Raw genomic sequence first — 24,999 nt, 5'->3', positions numbered from 1 at the left:
ACTAGCAAAAGAGGCGGTGGCATTCTCGGTGTTAAAAAATCATTATCTTCACTTATTATCGACTTGAACTCATCTCTTGAAATTGTGTGGGTTGAAGTAATAATACATACGACCAAATTACTGGTAGGTGCCTGTTACCGTTCACCTGACTGCAGCACTTCTTTCGTTACAGAACTACGCAATAGCATATGCACGGCCCTCCAGCTCTGTCCAGCGCATTCTGTTTACTTATTCGGTGATTTTAACTTTCCACTCATAAATTGGCGCAATCTATGATCATCTTATCGAACATCAGTGCATTTTCTTAATTTAACTTTAGATCTTAACCTGTTAATCTTAATCTGCTGCGTCTCGTACATGCGTTCCTCCTATGTCACTTCACCTACGTCGCAGCAATGCATAAATGGAAACAATCGGAGCGTGACAAGCTCAATACACTAATCCGAAAGGTAGTGAAGCGGGCCCTTGGGCTCCCGATCACGACGCCGACGTATCGACTCCTCGAGCTCGGGTTGCACAATACAGTCGAACCCGGCTATATCGAACTCGCAAAAAAACGCCTATCAGTTCGATACAGAGCATAATTCGATATAAGCCTGCTAAATAATTGGATGTCATAAATGCACATACCATTTATAAAATCACTTTATTGATGAAACTAGCTTGCATTGATGAAACTAGTCCTGCATTTTCTTCTGCTTGGGCAATTTCGCTGCATGCGAGGCACGCACTTCCCCAAATTGTCTAAGGAGTCGGAGCAGCTGAGGCCGCAACATTCCGCTTTCGCACAGAAGCACCGGACTAGTGCGAGCGCACTTCGGAGGATGTGGGCCAAAGACGGTCGTTGCTTTCCTCGTTGTGCCCATTTTCAGTTGTGCTCGGCACGATGTCGGCAATGTAGTCTTCGTTTCCGGGCTCTACCGTGGTCGCGACACCATCATTTGCGCTCACTAACTCGCGCACCGTTGATTCGTCAACAGCTTCCGGAAATTCTGACAGCTGGCTCCAAACCTCGGCAACAACGACAACGGCTTCGTCGCATTAATCAGAATTTACAGTCATCACCGAGCACGCGGAAGTCGGTACGGCTGAAGCTATTTTGGATGAACCACTCGTACACGGCCGTGCATACGCGTCGGGCGCCACGGGCACTACGGGCACCGGGTCGCGAGTTAGGCCGCTTTAGCCCTAATTTCCCCCTTCAAGATCGTGCCGAGAGTGCACCTCGGAATCTTGTACGTTGCAGAGACATCCGACTTGTCACCGCATTCGACCCGGTTTATGATTTCGAGCTTCACGACGAAAGGCGAATTCTGACGCTTCATCACGGCAACACTGCGGGAGAAGGCGCACACAATGAATCAGATAAGCAGCGAGACAACTCGCACTTTCGCCAACTTGCATGACGAGGGCACAAGAGCCTCTGATTGGCTGTCTGGGCAAGCGCTGCAGGCGGGCGGGCCAGGATCATTTTTTGTAGGGAGGTGTCGGCGGCTCCGAGGTAGCGCGGTCGCATAGGGGGAGCGGTTGGATGGAGCCGCGCCGCCGGGTTTTCCCTTCACCACGAGGGAAAGCCAACTTCCGGGGGCACTTTCCGCCGCTTGACGTTCGATATATCGGGAGTCGCTATTAGTTTTGTTCGATGTATGCATAATTTTTGCTATATATACTCATTGTAACTATACCGTGTCCATAAATTGTTTGATATAAGGAATAATTCGATGTAAACGGGTTCGATATAGTCGGGTTCGACTGTACCCTCGAAGAGATCGCTGAGGCTCAGGAGAGAGCGCAGATGATACGACTGACGATGACGAAGACCGGCCGTCACATCTTGCGCGAGCTCGGGTACTTCCCACTGAACACCCAGGATCCACCGGAGCTTACGCCGGTTCCCCGCGAGCTCCGCGACCTGATCACGATCGCACCCATTCCGCGAAATGTCCATCCGGAACACGATCGAGGCAGGCGCCAAGCCCGGGCCACCGCGATTCTCAAACGAGTAAACAAGAGAGCGGACGACGTCGCTTTCGTGGACGCCGCCGCCTACCCATGCAACCGAGCCTTCGCCGCGGTAGCGGTCTCGTCCTCGCAACGCACTTTAAACGCCACCACGGTACGCACACGTGATCCCGAGGTGGCGGAGCAAGTGGCCATACCCCTGGCAATGCTCGACGATACGCGAACGACAATGTTCAGCGACTCAAGACCAGCCATCAAAGCGTTCGAGAGAGGAGTCGTCTCCGTCAAGGCGTTACGCATTCTCCGCGGCGCTGATCCAAGCACCCTCAAACACCACACCGTCATCTGGTTTCCCGCCCACCTGGGTCGGATTCTGGGCGCCCCGCCCAACCTCAGCGAGACAGCCCACGACGCTGCGCGCGTGCTTACCGACCGCGCCGTCACCCCCGGGCAACTACGTCTCGATGAGTTGGAGGCGAACAGGGATGCCCCAATAACCTACAATGAAATAACCAAACACTTTTACTTGGGACGACGTCTCTTTCCGCCCCCGCACCCCAAACTAAACAGGCCGCAGGCGCTAACGCTACGCTTATTACAGACGGATACCTATCCAAACCCGGCCACCTTACACATAATCTACCCGGACGTCTACCCAGACGATGCGTGCCCCTCGTGCGGGGTCACGGCGACACTCGCACACGTGCTCTGGGAGTGCAGAAACGCTCCACCCGACTCTACCTCTGACAAGTGGGAGAAGACCCTAAGAAGCCCGCTCCTACAAGACCAGCAATGGGCCGTCCAGCAGGCTCGCGCAGCGGCCGCCAGGTATTCCCTGTCGGTCCCTGCGTGGGAGACACCCACTGCGCGCTGACGTGCGTCCTGCAGGACTTTTATTAAAGTTTTTCCAATCCAATCTAATCTTAACCTGTTCCAGGTCGTTAACAAACCAACCCGTGGTACTAACATTCTAGACCTTATACTCACCAACACTCCCGAAACGATCAAATCCGTAATTCATATAAATGGCTTTAGTGATCACGATCTGCTTCAGGTAACAATCAGTGTTCCAGTACCCTTTTCAGGGATCTCGAAGAAAATAATACGTGATTATAACAAAGCAAACTACTCTAAAATAAACGATGAACTTGAAGTATTTTTCAACTGCACGCTAGTTCCTTCTTTTTATAATCGCTCTGTGGAAGATAACTGCGTATGTTTCAAGAATAAAATATCTGCTCTAATTAACAAATATATCCCGTTGATCTCGATAACAAATGACAAATCTAATCCTTAGTTTAATAATGCCCTATGTGAGCTCAGGAATAAAAAAAAGCACCTGTACAATACCGCTAAATGCGTCGATAATGCTCTTTCGTGGGAGAGGTAGAGGCTTTGCTGAAACACGTACTGTTCTGCCTTAGCTGCAGCTAAAAATAAATATTTCTCCACAGATTTACCTTCTCTCTTGCATTCGAATCCAAAAAAGTTTTGGCGGGTTATATCACCTGACCGTGACTCTAACCGGATAATCTTGCACAGTGAAACAAATACTCCCCTCTCTGACAATGAATGCCCCTCTGCATTTAATACGTTTTTTTCATCAATTTTCAGCCACGAGGATCATACCAATGTATCTGATGTTCCTAATTATGACTGGCAATTCATGGAAAGTATTGAAATCTCGGGTCGAGGGAATTGCATGTCTTGTTAATAATCTGGTATTGATAATATTAGCTCCAAGATATTAAAAAATAGCATTTCTATATCCAGTAACATTCTGTACCATATATTCAAGCAGTCTTTGTTACTGGGACAGCTGCCCAATGGCTGGAAAATGCCCAATATCATACCTATATTTAAATCTGGGAATAAAAACTCCCCGGAAAATTACCATTCAATTTCATTGACCTACATTTGCTGCAACATATAATTGCTTCTCGAACATATAATTGCTTCTCATATTTATAATCACCTAGAGTCCAATAATTTCTTTTTTCGCCATCAACATGGTTTCAGGAAAGGATTATCATGTGAGACACGGTTACTCGAATTCACGACTCACCTGAACCTTAACATGAACAATAGCCAGCAGACCGAATGCATTTACCTTGACTTTTCCAAAGCATTTGATCGTGTAGCACATTGTCGCCTTATTGCAAAATTAACTGCACTTCGAATTGACTCCTTCACTCTAACATGGCTGCATAATTTTCTTTCGAATCATCAACAGTTCACAGCAGTTAATAATATTGCTTCGTCTCCTGCTTACGTTACTTCTGTAGTACCTCAGGGCAGCGTTTTGGGCCCTTTGCTCTTCCTAATTTACATAAATGATTTGCCGCTTAATGTTTCTTTTCGCTTACGTATTTTCGCTGACGACTGCATTATTTACAGATCAATTAACAGTACTGATGACCACCTGGCCCTTCAAAGTGATCTTAGCCTAATTAATAATTGGTGTAACACGTGGTTAATGACTTTAAGTGTATCAAAATGTCAGGTAATTTCTTTTAGTCGTAAGCCTGACAACTCACATTTTTTATACGTCAATAATAAAGAATTGTTACATACACTAAGGCCCGGCGACCATTTTCTCCGACTCGCGCACGGCGGTCAGGGCTTTCTCGTCCGCTCTAGTTTGTAAACACGCAGCCGACATCGTCAACAGATCCTTTCGTATTACTACGCGAGAACACATTGGAGGTCATACATTAGCGTGGTTCCCGGCGCCCATGAATGATGTAACTAACCAAGCGGGTTGCAACACTAACGAGCGGGCCAACTGCCTGGCGCGTGAATTCACGAACCGCGCCCCAGATAACGGTCTGGCTCTCCCGCAGGATTGCCCCTTGAAAGATAATCTTACGACCTTTCATGAAATTACATCACATTACAGACAAAACAGGAGAAAATTTTCTCCCCCCACCCCGAAACTGAATAGGGCTCAGGCTGTTACTTTCAGACTTTTACAGACGAGATCCTACCTCACCCCTAGAGCGCTGAGTTGGATAGACCCGAACTTCCCGCAATCGTGCTCCAAATGCGGTCACACGCGCCGCCGCTCCTTCGACCACATGCTCTGGCTGTGCCCGTACAATACGGGCTCCGACTTTCATAACAAGTCCAAGTGGAACGCCTTGCTGAAGAGCTCGGATTTCACAAACCAACTACAGGCCGTCCAGAGGGCCCGCGACGTCGCGGAGAGTCACCACCTCCCTGTCCCGTCGTGGGCGGAGCCACCAACTTGATCGGGGAGCCTTCGGTCCCCCCAATCGAGTTCCTCAGGGCACTCTTAATAAAGTTCTTGTCACTGTTACATACAGTGTCGTATAAATATTTGGGTGTTCACCTAACCGAAAACCTTTCCTGGACAGACCTCATTGCAGCCGTTTGCACAAAAGCTTCAAGGACATTAGGTTACCTACTTCGTAATCTGCGTAATTCACCTTCCAACACCTGCAAATTGGCCTGTCAGACATTTGTTCGTCCACAGCTCGAGTATGCATCATCCGTTTGGTCCCCACATCCTACCTACTTAATCGACATGCTTGAATCAGTCCAGAACCGAGCTGCCCGTTTTGTTTCACATAATTATAGCCACTACTAAAGCGTAATGCAATTGAAACTTGATCATTCCATCCAGCCTTTAGTTCTTCGCCGTAATATCGTTCTGTTATCCTTGTTTCACAAATATGTTTATGATGTCACACAATCCACTCTGCATATCCAGATCGCCTCGAACACGTCTCGCCAATTAAGGGGGGATACGAGGATCAAAGCTAACTTTTTTTATTTACCATCCGATCTTGATTAAATTTTGCACAGATGTTAATAATATCACATAAACAAAACTGTGAAAATATGGTGAAAATATGGCTGCAATATCTGAAGTACTTTTTTGTTTACAAAATTGTTCTTTCACTTTTGCAAAGTGCCTGCACACCTGTATATTGGTGCTAGGAGTTCAAACAAACATTGATAGCACTCCTATATGTATCCTCCACACAGTGACATTCCTGTGATTTTTTTTAGCCGAACAGAATATTTTTATATTTTCATTCTTTTGCAGCTACTTCAGTTGCATGAAAATCTCGACTGTGAAAACAAAATATAATAAATTATTGAAGCAACTATTTTGAAAAGAAAACATGTCACTGTGTGCAGTGGTGCACAATGAGTGTAACAAAACAAATGGTGTAAAAATATTCATAATGGTGGCTGAGATATTGGCTTTGCAAGTTGACCTTGGTGGTAGAAAAAAGTTTTGGTGGTAGAAAAAGTGCCGTTTCTCCATCCACTTTCTTGGGTATTTATGTTTCCTAGTAGAATCCTGGGAGTGTTAGCCAACGTCACCACTCAGAAGACCTTGGCAGCGGATGTTCTACATCCGCCACCAAGGTCTGCAAGTGGGGGGTGCTGGCTAACACTCCCAGAATTCTGCTAGGAAACATAAATATCCAAGAAAGTGGATGGAGAAACGGCGCCGTGGTAACTCAATTGGTAGAAAGCACAAGTAATTTCCCATATGTTGTCCTTGGTGTCAGTGTTGGTTGGCTTCTTATGATATGACTAATAAAAATCGGGCCCCTCGGTTAACCTTCTCGTTTATTAAATGATGTCAATGTGATAATATTGCATTTTTCATTTGCTCCATGTTGTTTCAGAACACGCCAGCCAACCTGCACAGCCCTCCGATGGATGCCAATTGTGGCATTTGTACTCAAGACCACAGTCGTGATTCAAGGCAAAACAGCTCCAGCCTTGCAGAAAGATGTGATAGTGCGAATACGAGTGCTACTGCCAGTTCTGTGTAAGGAGAGGAAACTAGCCAAGCTACAAGTGAAACAGATGTTCTTTCTGATGAAGGTGCAACAAGCTTCAGTGGCAGTGAACTCAATTTTGCTTTGAAGTTGAGCTCTGATAGTGATCCTGTTCAAGAAACAGATAAAATGGGCAGAAATGAAGGAAGTGCACAGATGCGTGATGCTGCAGGAGATAATTTCATTAAATATGTTGGAAGTCTCGGAAAGGAAACCCTACCTTATTAGGCAACATCAAAAGCACCAGCTTTCCTGCTTGTGCTTACAATACATACATTGTCACTGTAGGACTGAAATGGGCACAAATTCGAGGACTTCTAACTTTGATCAATGCCCTGTTTGGGTAGAAAATTGTGCCATGCACTACCTACTTCCTGAGAAAGCTGTGGAAGAGCAAAAAAGCATTGAGGGTGCACATTACAAGCCTTCCATAAATGCCTTGGACCATCTTGCAATGCCAAAAACAAGCCGAGTGTCACCTGTGATTCATGTGGTGCAGAAAAGAGGCTTCAAGAGTTAATGAGTTCTGGGAGTTTCTTTTTGATGTTTAACTTGAAACAGCAGTTTTTTTTTTTTGCGATGAAGGCTTGCCCTTAAGGCATAATTGTTGGAGCGTATATGTGTATTATATGTGTGCTGTGAGGCCTGTGTTGTGTATGAATTGAAGCAGTGTTTTGTGAAATTTGTTACCATGTATCCAGCGGTCATAGCTGGTTGTAACACTGTAGCGGAGGCCGGCTTGCAGTAGGTGACGCGAGCGTTCCGATTGTAAACCCGTACATGTCCATATTAGGTGGTATGCATCTGATTCCACCACAGGAACGGAGCAGTATGGACACGTAGCACCCAGTGGTAAATGCGACCAGTTCCACCTTGAGACAGCAGCCGGTGTAAGGGCGACCCCGGCCCGAAGCCTCCTAAGCACAACTTCCTCCGCCCTAGTAAGGTGAAGGGGGGGGGAGCAGACACACGGTGGGATAAGAGCGCGTGTGTCCTGCCGGAGAACATATTTACGGGCTCGCAGCGAGTTACGGGGTTGGGGTGGGAGGGGAATAGGTGGAGGATCAGGATTAGGAGGGCAGTGTGCCTGCTGGTCAGCAGCAATGTTGTGAGGGTTCGCTGAATGGCCTTGAATCCAGTGTACCTTGACGCAAGTAGCTGTCTTACTATTCATAGTGTGTATTCTCTCGCAGATTTCCATCGCCTTATCGACCTTCTTGAGTTCCTGAATAGCCGCTAAAGAATCCGTGAAGATGTCTAGTTGCTTGATGGTAGGCAGCTTAGATGTCGCATCTTGCATAGCGTCGTGGATGGCTTGAAGTTCCATTACTAGAGTGCTGGCTTCCGTAGATAAATAGCGCTGGTGGCCGCTGATGAAATTATGCGTTGTACTCAGGAATGATGTTCTTCCGCCGTCTGGGAGAATGGCAGCATCCGTATAGATTTTGCAGGTGTTAACGCATGATGCACTGACGATGTTGTGTTCGTCAATAGTACCTGTTGTATCGCTGCGTCGTAACTTCGTTGGCTTATTAGTCGTGATGCTGGTGAATTCCCAGGGAGGCATTGGACAGGGCTGATTGTCAATCCGAGAGCCGCGGTGAAAATTAGCATGCAGCGCAGCGACAGCCGGAATAAGTTGCTTTTTTATTTCACGTGCTTTTTCACGTTGCAAAATTAGCTCTGCAATTGTGTTGAGCTGGGCATGTTCCTGTAGGGCTGGTATCGGAGTGATGCGGGGCAGTGCTGTGATTGTGCGCATAGCATCGCGATTAATCGTCTCCAACTGTGCTAGCTGTGCCAACGTCAGCCGTTGAAATTGTGCTTGATATAAAATTCGTGGCTGCAAGACTGCACGCACCAACCGTCGAGCTACGTCAGTACGAGCTCCAGCTGCTTTTGCTGCAATGCGACGAATAAGGTGAAGTGTTTTTGTCGAACTCTGTCTGGTTTTACGGAGCCAGTGTGCACCACTGCCAGATTGGTGAATATCGAGACCCAGTATGCGGACCTCAGAAGCCTCAGGGATTGTCACTGCGCCGAGCCTAAATGTAAAGGGGTGCTGCGTGATTCTTGTGCGTCCTTTCTTGTTGGCCACCACAACATAGCTTGATTTTTGGGCAGAAATGTCCAATCCTGCTTTCCAAGCGTAGTTGTTCAGCACATCAAGGGCTTCTTGAAGCTGTTGAGTTTCTCTAGATATATCTTTATGCACGGACCACAAAGTGACATCATCTGCATAGATTAAGAACCTCACAGCAAAGAAACAACAGTTGCTTGGACTCTTAAAGCAAGTTGGCAAGCCTCTACACACTAACTTACAGAAGCTGTCATCAGGGCCTCTAGTGCCAGGCGCTTTTTCTGGCATCACCGATGGAAGTTTGTACCGTAGTGTATGAAAGTAGGTAAACATGGCATGGAGTGACATACATTGACCTTCAACAGTGATGGGTCACCTGTGCTTGATTCCAGCAATAGCACAATTTGGCCAGTTCAAGTAGTCATAAATGGACCGCCAGTTTTGATGTGGTGGTAAAACGTGCTCATCTCAGGGCTATGGTTCTCAAGGACTCGCACACCGATGCATCTCTTCAAGACGCAGTTTGTTGAAGTCCCGAATATTGGAACTCTAGTATGATCTCTTGCTGAGGGGGTATGAACATGCTGCATCAGCATGTCCGCGCTGGTGCATAACGGCTGTTGTGACCATAGACTATAATTGACAGAAGTGTAGTGTTAGTGCACATGTGAGTTGTAAGCAAGGCGCTTTAGTAGTGTGGGAATGATTGCTTATGTGGATTTGTGTAAACGTTATCTTTTTCGCTTTACACATTATCGTCACTTTGTTTTATATAATTTACTGCATTATTACAAATATTATTAAATACATCAGAGGACCTCAAGCACAGTACTAGGATATTTAAACCTCTATGCCACTGATATGCCCTTCGGCAAGCCCCATTGAACACCCTTGGGGATTTCTCTTGGGCAAGCAAGCATGCTGAGACACTTGATGAATTTAGATTTGGCCGTCCATCTCTGGGTCAACAGAGTGACAACTGTGTAAAGTTCTCGACCGCGGAGTCGGCTAGCTATCTGCACACTTGGTTAAAAAACTAGCTCGGGTCGACAGCGGCCCGCGAATGTGCCACTGTGGACCATAAACATGCGATGCAAAGTAAGGCACAGGCGTACACTCACCCCAAGCAGCTCCCACGCAAAAAGGGTGCCTCGCAAACTTGGTGGAGCAAACAGACAAACAACCTTTCTCTTTGAAACGCAATTTTACTCTCTGTATGACACAGGCTACTGTACACCGCCAGGGCCATAAGACGTGGGGCTCAAGGCGGAGGGGAGGTGCCTGTGGTCAGTGGAGGGGGTCCAACCGGAGGTGGCGGCGAGGCTGCAGGCATGCAGCCCACTGCTTGTGGGACTTTCTCCTCAATGTCTTCGAGGTGCCTCGGTTTCCGAGAAAACGGGGCCTGGTAGTGACGGTGCAGTGTTCGTTGCTTACAACTGATTAGATATACAGTAGACTTCTGATAATTCAAACTCGAGGGTGTTCCAGAATTTTGTTTTAATTGTCAGATGCAGGTATGAATATGTCTTGGGGCAGCACATCAGCTTATACTGTAATGAAATATCCATTTATTCATATATTGAAAATAAATGGCAAATTCGTGACTGCTCTCTTGCAGCAAGCAACTTCAAAACAAAAATTTTTCTATTCCAACAATGACAGTTTTTCTCCTTGTGGTTTTTACTGCTTTGAGAAGTGTAGACAGGTAGTTGGCTTCACTTTCATATGAACGCAAATGTTCAGCTAGAAGTTATTAAAGCAGCTCATACTTCTGGTATGGACAAGCAAGAATTACGGATGAACAGATTTAACTGAATGATGCAGTTTGAATTAATTAGCTTTTACGTACATTGACAACATAGTGGGCCAACCAAAATATAGATTTGTTTGAATGAACTGAGAGTACCAAATATCAGTTTGAATTATCATGAGTTTACTGTACTGTTAACAGGTGTCGTATGCCCGGCTGTAGTTTCATCTCGATCCCCGCTGGTTTTGTTTATCACACTGACGGTCACACGGGCTGCTTGCCTCCGTGTTTGTGTTGTCTGATGACGGCAGTGCACTGCTTGCAGTTGCTTGCAGCAGTAGGTGGGCATGTAAAACTTAATTGGAGGACCACTACGAACACGGAGCAAACATAAAAGCACATGACAGTGCAGGCGACCTTGTGACTAGGGCCTGCCCGTGTCCCTCTCGCAACAGCTACCTAAAACCAGTGCCGCTTGGCAGGGTTGTGGATTTATGGCTTCAATAGAAACCTAATCGGGCCTGCCACTTGGCTGTGTGATGTGTCCAGTGTGCCAGAAGCAACAAATAAAATGCTATTTAGGAAGTCCTTTGAACGACATTCATACAGGGATCACATAGGAGGACCATGTATGGTATAAGCACATCAAAAATGTGAACAATGTTTTGTACCCCGGCCACGGCAGCTGCATTTTGATGGGGGCAAAAATGCCCGTGCCCTGTGCATTGGGGGCACGTTAAAGGTGTCCTGGCTTTCAAAAGTAATGCAGAGTCTCCAACTATGGTGTGCCTCATAATGTAGTCATGGTTTTGGTACGTAAAAGCCCACAATTTCTAGTTTTGAGAGCGAATTATCCACTTGAATCCTGATATTGTGAATTGAACTTTGGCACAAAGTGCAAGGATTGATGTAGAAGAAAATTTGCTGTTCTGAGATCGGTGTTCAGTGTGTGTCTCTACTCTACACACAAATAACCTTTTCAGCAAGCGTAGATTTCTGCTGAACTGATTTGACACATTTTACTCAAGTACTTGAAATCAATGGTTTTGGAAATTGTGATGTTGCAGTTATTGTTTACTATATTTTATTAGTAATTAGTGTATAATTACATAATATTATAATTTACTATATATGTGTGTGTGTGTGTGTGTGTGTGTGTGTGTGTGTCATTAATAGTGGCCACTGAGGGTAAGAATTGGTCTCCACGAGTTGTTTTTTTTTTTCTTCATAATCTCTGGTGCACATTGAAAGAGATACCTTTCTGTGAGAATAAACGATGACTATGACGAATGTGAAATGCTTGGTTTTTCAGCAGTTTTGATTGACTTGCTCTTTTAGACACTACTGCTGGCTAGAGCTTGACAGTGGCATTATGACGAAAAAGCTTGTGAAATTCGCTGTTTCATAAACAAATGCATATATATGCACTGTGTTGGGATAATATAGAAAGGAAAGAACGGGAGAGGCCTCTAAAGTTTTTGTATGCTTTAGGAAGTGTGTGGTGGAAGCGAAGTGGCATTTTAGGCTTCCCTGTTTTTGTTTATGGAGCAAATAGCAGCAGTAGCTAAGGGAGCTAGCCATACTCTGACATCTCCTTGGTGCAGTACATTGTGTGGGGCAGCAGCAGTTAGCTCCGAGATTAGAAAATGTGGGTAGAGAGGAAGAGCTGTTGCAAAGGTGAATGTGCCGGTCCGAGAATTAGCCGAGACTTGCATCGGCCTTTTATCTTTTTAAAGCAAAGCTTTCTTTGGCTCTTCCTTTCACTTTCGCACTGCTGCTGTAGCTGCTGCTGTCTGGCACACCGCATCGGGGGGTGGTTCAGAGTGTGTATATTCATGAAAGAAGCGTGGCAGAGAAGAAAGAACCGACGCGGTCACGAAACTAGCCTTGCTGCTCTTCACTCGCGGTTCCCATACAAGGGAATGGGGGTTAGGGAAAAGGTGACGTGAGAACACAAGGAAACGCTGCTGTAAACATTGTAGACACTGTAGACGTTGTAGACCAAGTACAACGGTCGGGTGAAATTTTCGGATGCGGCAAGCAATTAACCCAAGTGTGAAAGGGCGTTGCTGAACTGCAATGTAGTTAGTTATAGATAGAATAAACTTTAATGTCCAACAGAAAAGGCGATCTACCCACCCCCCGACACTCGGGTCAGGGGGCGAGTGCCGCCGCCTCAGATGCAGGCTGGGAGGTCTTGGGTCCCAGCAGCCTCTTCAGCTAGTTGGATGAGCCGGAGCTGGAGCTCAGAGTCCGAGCTGCGCAGCAGGGTTTAACTTATTCCCATAATATTTACAAAATATCTCGTCTCTGACAATCACTGCCCATTCATTGAGACAAATCGATTACGCATAATCTTCACTGTTCATGTGTAAATTCTTGCAGTAAGATGTAATTGCAAACATTTGGTGCTTCATCTTGAAAGAAGACCGGTAAGCGCACTCGTTCTTGTACAACAGAATAAAGAACGCGAACATGCACCGACATGTGTGCAAACTATTGGAAGGTGACTGAAGATGAAGGACCTATTACCGTGCTAGTACTGTGTGTACTGTCAAAAAGAAGAAGAAAAAAGACGGAAAGAAAAAATGCCCAAGCCGAGATGTAGCGATTCGCACTTTTTTTGACCGAGAATACAACACCATCAGTTCCATGTGCTTTATACATGGGTAAATGTTATGACAAAACTCATTATTTACCCGTTCATTACATGCACCAACCAGCCCAAACTATCACTATACTAGAGCTTATGGACACATCGCAGTGCACTGCTTTGACTTCATTGCAGCACAGGGGTTTGCTCTCCCCAGTAGCGAACAGTTTGGTTCTTCTTCGTGATTTGCGAGAGGGAAAATACGCTAAATTCTGCAGCCCATATGGGAGCACGGTGCAGCGTACTGGGGATGGGGCTGGGGAATGAAAGATGAGAGGATAGAGGGGGAAAGGGAGTGTAGGTTGTCGGGCCCTTGGGCCCTTTCTGTAGCGCGCACGGGGCAAGCCTTTGAAGCGCGCGCCACAACGGCACTTGATGCATGGAGCATGCGCACCGATCACGTTATCATAAGAACTCGCGCGGGGACTGCCGGGAAGGGAGCTGCCCGATAAGAAGGCAGCGAAGACGGCAGTCGGGGCTTTTTTCCGGGGCGCGGGCCTGGGGAAGCACTGGTGGGGCGTGGCCCCTCGAGGTTTCTTTCCAAGCGTGCTGCAGAGCAGGGGGGAGAGCGTGGTTGATGGTTTGTATCGGCCATTCTTTCGTCGCTCCCTTTGGCTTGTATGCCTCGCTGCTTGTATGCTGCTTTTGTTGCCTCGCTGTGCTGCTGCTTGCTTCTTTGCCTTGTTCTTTTCTGCTATTGGCCACGAGGCTGCGGTAACTGAGTGTTTCATTATATCGTAAATTAAAGCAGTTTTTGTTCCTCGCGCCATTGGTCCTTTGTCGTGCTGGTCGCGGCTCGCGGACCCCCTGAGCGAAGGCGAGAGGTCTTCAAGGTTTCAGGCAGCATACGTCAGCATCATCCAGGGGCGATGGCCCGCGCGCGAGGCAGAGGCCTAGGTGGCCGAAGTCTATTGGCGATCTAGGAGCCCGTTTGAGTATACATATTCAAGCAGGCTTGCCAGTGCTGGGAGGTGGTAGCGGGCCGGGAAGAGTAGGTGTGTTTCTGAGGTAGCCAGGAGTCCATACCGTCGGTAGGTGGCAGTGACGAGCGCTCCTGGGCTAGTGCAGAGTAGGTGCTCGGTCTCGGCGTCACCGCACCTTCTGCAGGCCGGCGAGGCGATGCGTCGCTTGGCATGAAGCCTAGCTGCCGTCCACACAGAGCCTGTGCGCAGACGAAGGAGTGTGGAGCGGTCCCGTCGCGAGAGACCGTTCTCAGGGAAGAGTTTTGGGGCGCGGTTGGTAGCTACCCTGCTATCCGGATGGCTGGAAGTGAGCAGCTGTTTGAGTCGCTGCCTGGAGGAGTCCGATGCTGCGACTGCTCTGGTGAGTGGAACGGTTGGGTGGTGGGCAGCCTTAGCAAGGACATCCGCCTCCTCGTTTCCAGCGATCCCTACGTGGGAAGGCAGCCAGTGGAAGGAGATGGCTACCCCCACTGCAGAGAGGGCCGAGATTTTTGCACTCAGGAGGGTCTCAGTGACTCCGTGTCGATGGTGATCGGAAAGTGCCTGGAGAGTCGGTCGCGAGTCACTTAGCGCCGCCACTGGTTTTGTCGGGGTGTCCTCAGCCAAGAGGTCTGCAGCCAGGTGGAGTCCCGCCAGCTCAGCTGCTGTGGAGCTCGTGCAAAAAGGAACTCGGCACTGCCTGCTCCTGCCCTCAGATGGGATGGTACATGCCGCCACTGCGGAGCCATTGCAGCGCACGGAGCCATCCGTGTACACGAGCAGCCTGCCGTCCAGCTCTTCCAGGAGCTTGCCACTAGCAGCCTGTTGTAGTGCTGCTGCTGGCGTCCAGCGCTTTGATGCTCCATTCAGGGATAGGTGCACCTCTGGGGGCTGCTCATGTGGCGGAGATGTGACCATGGTCACTGGTCGCTGCACAATCAGCTCCTCTTAGAGCTGACAGAGGACCCCCATTCGAGATAGCGGCTCGCTCCGCAGACGGTCAATGTGCCCAAGGGCACGCTGGAGCATGTGCAGCGACAATGGCCATTCGCCAGCCTCAGCCAGTGTGGCAGCAATTTGGGAGTGCTTGGGGAGACCGAGGATGCTCCTTACGGCACTCCTGTGCAGTCTCTCGAGCTGTTGCTTCCTGGCTGAAGATAGTAGAACAAGCGGCAGGGCGTATAGCAGGATGGATGTGGCCGCAGCTTGGTTCATCCGCAGCGCCCACTTCACGGTGAAGCCCCGACCACGCTGCTGCATCTTGCTCCCTGCCCCTGGACTCTTCGAACTTTGGAGGTGACAGCCTTGGCAGCAGGAATCCAGGAGAGCAGATGATCAATGGTTAAGCCTAAATATGTGACCTCCCGCTTCCTTGGGACGGTGGTGTTTGCAATGCGCAGCTGTTTCACGTATTGGCGTGCAGAGGCCAGCGGGTGTACAAGTAGTGCCTCTGGACACGGAGAGACCTATGCCGCCGAGGAAGGAGATGACCGCTTCTAATGCCCTCTGTAGAGAGCCCCAGATGACAGCGATGCTTCTCCTGGGTCCTCGTATCCACAGCGCCACGTCATCTGCGTAGATAGCGCAGCAGACTGGGTAGCGGCTGTCAGCCGGTAGTGCTGCTGCGATTCCTGCCAGAGCCAGGTTGAAGAGGAAAGGACTCAGCACTGATCCCTGCGGGACACCAGAGGTGATGTCTCTGGGAACGCTGAGCACCTTGCCTTCCCGCACACGAAAACTCCGGCCCACCAGGAAGGCAGAGATGAAGCCCCGGAGACATCCGGTGACGCCTAAGCAGTTCAGTGCAGCCTCGATCACATCGTGTGGCAGCCGGTCAAAGGCACTGTGGACGTCCAGGAGCAACAGCATGGTGACGTCCCCACTGCCCCTGGCATCCTCCAGGGTGGCGACCACATATGCGATGGAGTCCACCATTGAGCGCTTTTGCCTGAAGCCAGATTGCTGTTCTGCAAAGTACTTCAGCTGGGCAGCTATCCATTCGAGCCGTGATAGGGCCATCTTCTCCATCGGCTTGCATGCTGCAGAGGTAAGGGAGACTGGCCTGTAGAAGGAGAGCGAAGTCGCAGGCTTCCGTCGCTTCAGCAAAGGCACCACCACAGCCATGAGCCAGCTCTCAGGCAAGACCCCGGTGCTCCAGGAGGAGTTGAACTGCTCCAGGAGTCGTACCCGTTGTGGCTCTGCAACGTTACGCAGCATCTGGCAGGTTATCCCGTCGGCTCCTGGAGCACTCCGTCGTGTGAAAGCTAGCGCCATCTCGTGCTCGTGCATGCGGAGAGGCTCGCTGCATAGGGCGGTGATCTGTGCTGCCACCCACTCTGGATGGTGGCAGGGAGGGAGGCAGCGTCTCGTGGCGACCGTCAAGGTCAGGATCTGCGGCAGTGGAGACCTCGGCAAACTGGTCGGCTAGGCGCTCGACCAGGGCCCGCTCGCTGATGCCCATGAGGACGGCCACGATTAAGGACTGGCGTTGAGCGCTTGGAGCAACCATCAGTGACCTCAGCAGGCACCATCTGGATTGTGACTGATGGTGGAGCAGAGGCTCTCCCAGCTTTGCCGTCTGCGTCGTTGGGCGTGGCGGCGACAGACAGCATCCATGCGGCAGTAGGCCGTTGATTGTTCCGGAAGCATGGTGCACCGGGCCCTGCATTCCACACGGCGCCGAGCAGCTTGCAGTTCTAAATGGTGTATATCAGAAACTGGTTTGCCATCTGGGACAGTAGAGCATATGGTAGCAGCATCGGTGCACTCTACGATCATCTGCAATAGATCCCCGTCGTCGTCCGCCTGCCGGCAAAGCTCACGGAAGGCCTTCCAGTTGACTGTGAGGCACTCTCTGCTCCTGGGGGACTTGCCTCGAAAAGGAGACAGGAGCAGAGGCAGATAGTCGGAACCCCAGGTGTCGGGAAGCTGTACCAGCTTCCAGCTGTACCAGCAGTCCTCTGTGGCCAGGCTCAGGTCGATTGCCGTCTGTGTTGAACGAGCTCCACGCCGGATGAAAGTGGGGGTGCCAGTGTTTAGAATCTGCAGGCCGAGTTGGTCAGCAGCATCCCGCAGTGCCCTGCCACAAGGACAGCAGTGCCGGCCACCCCAGGCTGTGTGGTGGGCATTGAAATCGCCACAGAGGACGAAGTCTTTGCCCAGGTGACTAGCCAAACGCAGCAGGCAGGAGGGGTCCCAAGGCTGGCAGGGTCGGACATACACACAGCCGACAGTAGTGTCCACGCCCCCGATGCGTACGCGCACTCAAAGGGCCCGCCAGTCAGGTCAGCCACTTGTATCTCCACCTGGGGTAGCTCTCGCCTCACGTACACTGCGCAGCGGGGAGCTCCTTGCTGATGTGTGTCTTCGAGGCAGGGGGCGGCCTGGCATGACTCCTGTGAGCAGGAAGTGCGAGCACTGTAGCTCACGTAGCATGGCAGTTGCAGCTTCTCTGCAGCAACTTATACCTCCTGCAGAGCAAGCACATCATATTCACTCTGCAGGAGATGTAGCGAGAGGTCTGCATGCCGCCGCCGCAGTGAGTTGATGTTCGAAGTAGTAGCTTAGCGCAAATAAAACCACAGACACAAGGAAGACAGACAAGGACAAGCGCTACTCACAACTGTTTAATGGAAGGAAGGATAGTGCGTTATATATATATCCTCTTGTCACGCATGCGCTTACCAAGCAGAAGTGAAGCCGGTACATGCACATCAAAGGCGGTCGCGCAAGAAGTTAAATTCGGCATGCAGTTGTGAGTAGCGCTTGTCCTTGTCTGTCTTCCTTGTGTCTGTGGTTTTATTTGCGCTAAGCTACTACTTCAAATATGGATGACCAACTAGCCCAACAGTCAACCCTTCTAGAGTTGATGTTCCACTGGAGAACACTTGGACAACGGTGGTCCTTCCTTGTAGCAGAGGAATCAGCCATGTTGGGTGGTCTGGTTCTGGAGTGCCACTGCCTGTAGGCAGGTGGTGTGGAGAGGGTGGTCAGCAGGAAGCATGTTGCTGACTGCCTGCATAGTCAGCAGCATTGCCACCAGTTGTTCCACGGCTGTCTGCACCAGGGGGGCAGTAGGGGGTGTAGCCGAAAGGACAGCAGTGGCCTGCGGCACCGGACGTTGGGAGCTGCGTGGGGCTGGTACCCAACGCCTTGAAAGATCAGCGATGCCCTTGACTGCGTTTGCATAGGAGCGCGGCGAGGGTGTAGTGGCCTGCTCCAACTGGCTCTCCTCACGGACCGCTGCCCGCACTGCAAACCTGGACAGTGCAGTGGTGGAGGACGCCATGATGGTGGCCACCCTTCGTTCCTCTTGCCACTTGGGACAGGCCGGAGTGGCCGCGGTGTGGCCGCCACAGCAGTTCACGCAGCGGACTGTCTGGCAAGGGGAGCCTTCAGGGTGGCTCCTGCCACAGAAAATGCAGCCTGTCGGCCACTTGTAGCTCTCCACCACGTGGACGAAACGGCCGTGTTGCCGGCACTGTAGTGGACGAGGCCTTGCTGGCCTTACCCTGAACCTGAGCTTCAAGATGCTCGCTTGTTCAGGGGGGACCGGCCCCGCAAACTGTATGGCCACCGTGCTGCCATTCTTTGTTGCTGTGAGGACTGGAACGGAAGACTCGATGGCCTCCAGCAGGTCCTTGTCAGCGAGCATCCCGTCCATCCCGTGTATGTAGCCAGTGCTCTTTCCACGCTCAGCCGGCAGGCAGGCCGTCACTGGAATGCCATGGAGCTCGGTGACTGCCAGCAGCTCCTCAAGGCATGCCCGAGTGGCCGTATCGGCGGCCACAATGTTGCGCTTGATGTTCACACGAACTGCAGCAACACCTGGTCGCGCAGAGAGTGCCGCCGCGAGTGCGAGGCGCGGGGCACTCCGGAAGGCTCCACCCGGTGCAGATGGCCGGAAGAACACTGTGCCGGTGACCGCAGGGTTGACTGGGAGTACTGCATTCTCCAAAACCCTTGCACAATGCCGATTTCCTTTCGACAGGACCAGCTGAAAGTCATCCGCGGGTGGCTCACGAGCTGAGAGGTCCTCACGCTCCACTGCCTTTGTAGTGGCTGCAGTCTCTGGAGCACGCTGCGAGGAGTTGGTCACCCGGGAAGTAGAAGCTTCTGAAGCAGTAGAAGTGTTTTTCTTTGCCTTCTTCTTCTGCTGCTGCTGCTTCTTCTTCCACAGGTTCTGCTGTGCAGGTATCTGCCGTGGCGGGCCCTTCAGGAACATTGACGCGAGGGTCTTGTCCGGAAGCACCGCCGTTGCCGAAACCCTCGGATTGGGAGTGTACGCTGCAGCAGTCGCGGTAGCAGGCAGCATACCCCCAAAGCTAGCAGACGACGTGTCTGTGGTTGCATTCGCACCCTTGGTTAAGGAAGGCACATAACACTTAGGGTGCTGCTATTCACTTTGATTGTTTGGGAACGAAACCCGTAATGTACATATTATGGCCCTACGTGTCATTACCTTTGAACAACAAAAAGGTAGGGGGCTTGCGTTTTGCAAAATTGCATGGAGGTTTTTACTGTGTGCAATTAAAATTAGAAAGCTTCACAGCTGATACTAAATGCATTCTCCACAGCTTTAGGCTATACAGGTGCACTACTTTACACAGAACACACTCTTTACCTTGTCACTTCCCAGGTGGTGATTCAGATTCTTCAAAGGTATTTCATTGTATGGGATGGCACATCGCGCTTCACCTATTTGCAGAATATTGCATACCAATTGTGTCATATGAGATAAATCCATTAGAGAGCTTTAACTTGCCCTAAATGTATTACAGCTGTGTACTGGTAAACTGGCAGCAGCTTGCAGTGCTTGTGGAAAAACAATTGTAACTGCCATATTATATGTAACTGCTAATGCACAGGCATTGGCAACAGCAATGGTTAGGGTACACTTGTTTCTTCTACTGTGGGGTATGCATTCTCCACCAGAAAGTAGTTTTTTTCGTCTTCCTCTTATACCACATTGGAATGTGAAGTGGGGTGTAATTTGTAGGGTATACTCTTGCATAAACTTCATGAGCATTTCTCCTTGTCTGTGCCACAGATCATTGTTGCTACAACTGTAAAAGCAGGGTGCCTGTTTTACAGCACCTGTAGGGAACAGTCTGTGAATCTTTAACGAACAGTAAGGATAATGAATAATCGAGTAATTTTTAGTAATTTTCAACAAATTTAGCACTCTTTGCTTTCCACTGTGGTGTTTTTCTAACTCTAATGTTGGCACAAGGTTTGACTGCAGGATGTCATTTTGTGTGCATCACACCTCATCGGCAACATTCTGCTGCACAGTATGTCATTAGCTTTCGTAGGCATTGGTGACTATCTCGCAAACCGGCTGCTCCTTTGTTAGTTGGAATGTAGCGTTAATGTAAAGCACATTTGAGGTTCTAACAAAAGGAGTGCCCTCTTATCCCCCAATTCTCCTCACTTGATGCCTAGTGTTATAATAGCATGGTTGACACCATGAGAGTCAGTGTGGTGTATAATTGTGTGTATGGTGGGGTGGGGGGTGTACAATAACTTTTCCAGATGACTTGAATCAGTATTGTGGAATGCTGTTTTTTTTTCACTCACTGTTGCCAAGTTTCACTTTGTTGTGGCAATAAGTATAATGTAGTTCGCTAGCGCTCCTGCCAACAGATATAATGTGCGGACATCTGTGTTGAAAAAAAGACCAGCTAATGGTTCACGAGTAGCTAAGGTTCATTTAGACCATTAAGTTTTGAGCTTACACCTGTGGAAATAACTGGTGAATGGAAGCACACCCAGGAGAACTGCACATAATATTTTCTTTCATTATAATAATGCTGAAGCTTTGAACAGCATTTGAACTGACTTGTTTAAAAAATGACCCATTTCCTTGTTCAAGTAAGACAAAGGTTGCACAGAAGGACAAGCTTGAAGCCGTCAACAGCAGCATGAATATAAACAGCGCTCGACGTTTTACAATCTTGCACTTGTTATCATATTGTCCATACCATTTTTTTTTTCACGGGCTGTTCTTTACCGTTTTTATGGTCATACCCAGTTTAATTTTAATGTCCCTATTTTTTAATATTTAGTTAATATATCTTTTCTTCATCGCCTTTAAACAAAATATGTATTCATAATGTGCCTTCATTTACCATTTACAGTGATCTTAACCAGATGCATCTTGATACAAAATTTATTTTCCTTAATTCTTCGTTTCCTTTTTCCAAAAGTGCAAACTGTTTATCTTAATACCTATTTTGTCCTCTGGGAAGATTAGGTCTTACTGGATTAATGACTGCTTACATGTGTACATCGTCTTCTGTTTTGGTCACCCCCACTCTTAGCAAGAACTGACAGCAGTGCTCATACCCACTCCATCACAATCACCACTGCTAAACACGCCTTTCCTTCCTTTATTTTAACACTGGCTTCTCTTGGCCTATTACATGCACCAGCTTCTCCCCCAATGAGGCTAGGGGCCAGTGAGCTATGCATAATCCAAAACAACACAACCAAGGAAAACATTTGCTACCCTGATGACAAGCACCTATGTCGAAATGTGGCTACAGCAACATCCCTTGTTCCAACAATGTTGGTCTACTCACATGTTTTTCCAACGCAGAACTTACTGCTTTGTCGTGTTCTGTGATTACACTTTTTGCCGCTTTCTTTATGTTGGATATTCACGAATACTATTTGTTTCTCCTAACAGCAGCAAGTTTATCCTTGCAAGCGTTTGGGGTCAAGAACAACCTTCACCAGGAAAAAGTGCAAGACAAGTGATTGAAGAAAATGAAGTTGCTTCTGTGATCTAAGAACTTGAGGACTGAAATGTTGCACCTTTTTGTATATATGCTATGCAGTGCATTCATATCACACAGTGCAAAGTGTTTTATCTGTGCAGCCATGTCAGTGTGTTGGCAAGACAATTTTCTCAGTGGTGACCTGCTGCTTCAGCTATGAGCTGCCTTCATGACATTTGCATTAAAGGAGATGTACCATCATGAACAAAAGTACCCTGGAAGTGCGAGCATTAACCAAATTGCATTTCTGTTCAAGACCGCTTAAAACAGTGGGTCACGTATGCACATTCCGAACTCAGATGTTAGCACGGCTGATCCCAGCACATAGTGCACCAATAAAATTTGGTCGACTCTCGCACATCCTGGGCAATTTTGTCCCTGTTGGCACATTCTCCAAACAATGGAGATGCTCTGGAAGAGGAAACATGGCAAGCACCTGTACTTTAACGGCTATAGTACAGATTCAGCATATGGAGTCTTTCGTTTTCTGAATACGGCAAGCACTTTTAACGGTTATAGTACAGATTCAGCATACAGTGTGTTTCGTTTTCCAGATACAGAAGCACTCATATCTTGTATTATATTCTCTCTTTTACAGTTGGCCATTCTACGGAAATGACTGTTCTTAATTTACGGAAAAGTGTTGGGTCACAAATTACCAGCAGATTTTCTGTAAAGTAAGGCAATTTTTTTTACAGTGTACGTTGCCTTGAAGAAGACAAGTCCACTTGTCGAAACATTGGCTCCTGCTTTCACCTTGTTCTCGTTTTGCTCATCCTGTATATTATACACTATATTAAGTGTTACACCCGACGAATAGACTACGCTGCTCAGGCTCTTTGCTAACGCCGGCTTTTGTACGTGTTTGTTCTCGCTAGCACCACAGTAAATGGAACACATTTTGTAAAAGCGTTCCATTTACTCTCCGGAACATCTGTGGCACGTGCGTCTGCGACCATCGCCTCTTCCTCGTGTCGACCTTCTTGCCACTTGTTAATGTATATAAGCTTAATATCATCTAGTGTACATTGTTTTGCTCTTTGAACGTGACCCAATGGGCGACATCTACCCCCGATCAGAAGACTCACTGTTTTTCACAGTGTCTGTTTGTTGACCGTCGCTACAATGTGCCGATGTGTGCGACGACTTCTAATTTTTTTTAATGACCTACCCGCAAAAATCACAGGAAACATTAGGCTATTTGCAGACGACTGCATTCTTTATCGACATATTAACTCGCATGATGACCATAGAACATAAAAAACAACTTCAAAGCTGTGTCTAACTGGTGTGCCCACTGGCAGATGACCATCAATACTAAGGAATCTGCTGTTCTTTATATCACCAGAAGGAAAAGTTACTTGAGCTTTATGTATACCATTAACGATGTGCTACTAATACAAGTTTATGAACACAAGTACTTTGGATTAATGTTAACGCATGACTTCAGATGGAACTCCCATATAAACAATGTTACAGCGACTGCAATGAAACGCCTTTTCTTGCTTGGAAGACACCTCCTACTAGCACCACCCGATACAAAACGTCTGGCTTACAAAACTTTCGTCGGGTCAGTCCTTGAGTACGCAAATGTACACGCAAGCGCAAATGCACGGCAAAGAACCATCCAAACTGGGAAATAATGTGAAATAAGATTGTTCTAGAGAAACTGGCCACCCTGTATACGCAATGCCTCATAACCTCGAGCGTACCGGAATCTTGGAAGAATGCTAACATAATCCTAATCTATAAGAAAGGGGGCGCCAAAGACTTGAAAAATTATAGACCGATCAGCTTACTGTCCGTCGCCTACAAAGTATTTACTAAGGTAATCGCAAATAGAATCGGGAACACCTTAGACTTCTGTCAACCAAAGGACCAGGCAGGATTCTGTAAAGGCTACTCAACAATAGACCATATTCACACTATCAATCAGGTAATAGAAAAATGTGCAGAATATAACCAACCCTTATATATAGCTTTCATTGCTTACGAGAAAGCATTTGATTCAGTCGAAACCTCAGCAGTCATGGAGGCATTACGGAATCGGGGTGTAGATGAGCCATATGTAAAAATACTGGAAGATATCTATAGCGGCTCGACAGCCACCGTAGTCCTCCACAAAGAAAGCAACAAAATCCCAATAAAGAAAGGCGTCAGACAGGGAGATACGATCTCTCCAATGCTATTCACCGCATGTTTACAGGAGGTATTCAGAGACCTGGAGTGGGAAGAATGGGGGGTAAATGTTGATGGAGAATACCTTAGCAACTTGCGATTCGCTGATGATATTGCCTTGCTTAGTAACTCGGGAGACCAATTGCAATGCATGCTCACTGACCTGGAGAGGCAAAGCAGAAGGATGGGTCTGAAAATTAATCTGCAGAAAACTAAAGTAATGTTTAACAGTCTCGGAAGAGAAGAGCAGTTTACGATAGGTAGCGAGGCACTGGAAGTGGTAAGGGAATAAATCTACTTAGGGCAGGTAGTGACCACGGATCCGGATCATGAGACTGAAATAACCAGAAGACTAAAAATTGGCTGGGGTGCGTTTGGCAGGCATTCTCAAATCATGAATAGCAGGTTGCACTACCCCTAAAATGAAAGTGTATAACAGCTGTGTATTACCAGTACTCGCATATGGGGCAGAAACCTGGAGGCTTACGAAAAGGGTTCTGCTGAAATTAAGGACGACGCAACGAGCTATGGAAAGAAGAATGATCAGTGTAACGTTAAGGGATAAGAAAAGAGCAGATTGGCTGAGGCAACAAACGCGGGTAAATGACATCTTAGTTGAAATAAATAAAAAAAATGGACATGGGCCGGACATGTAATGAGGAGGGGAGATGACCGATAGTCATTAAGGGTTACGGACTGGATTCCAAGGGAAGGGAAGCATAGCAGGGGGTGGCAGAAAGTTTGGTGGGTGGATGACATTAAGACGTTTGCAGGGACAACATGGTCACCATTAGTACATGACCGGGGTAGTTGGAGAAGTATGGGAGAGGC

The 24,999-nt window shown here is 48.2% G+C and overlaps 1 long non-coding RNA gene across 4 annotated transcripts in view; it reads left to right on the top strand.

Annotated features, from left to right (window-relative positions):
• Positions 1 to 23,766, top strand: part of LOC135905852 (uncharacterized) — a 75,093-nt gene extending 51,327 nt beyond the window's left edge. For 3 of the 4 annotated variants that reach the window (XR_010565533.1, XR_010565532.1, XR_010565534.1), the window contains one exon: positions 6,630 to 11,977. This is a non-coding gene — a long non-coding RNA (uncharacterized lncRNA). Of the gene's footprint in view, positions 1 to 6,629; positions 11,978 to 21,899 lie in introns of those variants that run through there. The other variant, XR_010565535.1, reaches the window with a different exon arrangement.
• Positions 23,767 to 24,999: the final 1,233 nt, after the last annotated feature.

This window comes from Dermacentor albipictus, unplaced genomic scaffold (assembly GCF_038994185.2).
Source record: "Dermacentor albipictus isolate Rhodes 1998 colony unplaced genomic scaffold, USDA_Dalb.pri_finalv2 scaffold_14, whole genome shotgun sequence".
NCBI classification, from domain to species: Eukaryota; Metazoa; Arthropoda; class Arachnida; order Ixodida; family Ixodidae; genus Dermacentor; species Dermacentor albipictus.
Note: the sequence above shows the minus strand (reverse complement) of the source record. Positions and strands in the feature narration are given on the sequence as shown.